Source organism: Antechinus flavipes, chromosome 1, assembly GCF_016432865.1.
Source record: "Antechinus flavipes isolate AdamAnt ecotype Samford, QLD, Australia chromosome 1, AdamAnt_v2, whole genome shotgun sequence".
Taxonomy (NCBI): Eukaryota; Metazoa; Chordata; class Mammalia; order Dasyuromorphia; family Dasyuridae; genus Antechinus; species Antechinus flavipes.
This window is the reverse complement of record NC_067398.1, coordinates 695,386,264-695,387,288: the sequence shown is the minus strand read 5'-3', so window position 1 is coordinate 695,387,288 and position 1,025 is coordinate 695,386,264.

The following is a 1,025-nucleotide window of genomic DNA, read 5'->3' as shown; positions in this document are numbered from 1 at the left end:
GCAACTTTTTAGCTATAGCTCTTTTTGTTATTTTAAAGTCTCAAGTCCTAATTAAGGTACAGTTTAAGACTATATTCCCATAAGAGTGTCTTCACTCAGTTAATTCCACATATATGTATACCAAAGAATTGTTTTGAAATAAATTTATTATCAGTAAACCTTTGATTTGTATACCTATTTTATATGCTTATATACCCAGAGTTGCATAAAAATTTCTTAGGAGAAAAGGGGTTGAGTATAAAAATTTTAAGCAGCTTTAGTCTAGCTGACCAAAGAAACTGAATGAGAGAACTAGGCTCCTTTTAAGTATTTACAATGTGCTAAGCACTGGGAATGCAACAGAAGCAGAAAGAGGGTTCCTGCCCACAAGGAGCCTACATCTAATGTTAGAATACAATTCAGAAAAAGGAGCTGAGAAGCTGGGAAGGGGGAAGGTCCCATAGTAGGAGCGAGGCAAAAAAGTTGTCTGAAAAGCCAGATTAGTTACCAACAGGCTTGACTTGGGTACTTTCCTAAACGGAGGTTTCTGGGAAGAATTTACTGATTAGGGGAAGTTTGGGGGAATAGGAACATCCTGCTGTGAAAAGCTTTGGGGCTGAAAAGAAGAGGAAATGTATTTATGAACCACTTACTATGTGTTAAGGACTTTATAAATCTTATTTGATCTTCACAAGGATCCTACAAGGGAGAGACTATTATTATTCCTATTTTACAGTTGAGGAAACTGAGGCAGACATACATGGTCTTTCCCAGGGGAGGTGGAAAGTCAGGAGATTCCTTCCAATCCTAGAGAGACCAGGAAAACTCCACAAGCATTTTTATTTATTTATTTTGTTGTTGAGGCAATTGGGGTTAAGTGACTTGCCCAGGGTCACACAGCCAGGAAGTGTCAAGTATCTAAGATCTCGTTTGAGCTCAAGTCCTCCTGACTTCAGGGCTGGTGTTCTATGCACCACGTCCTAGCTGCCCCGCCACAAGCATTTGTTAAGCAAACCCAAGCCTCCCCCCCTCCTCCTTCCCCCCCT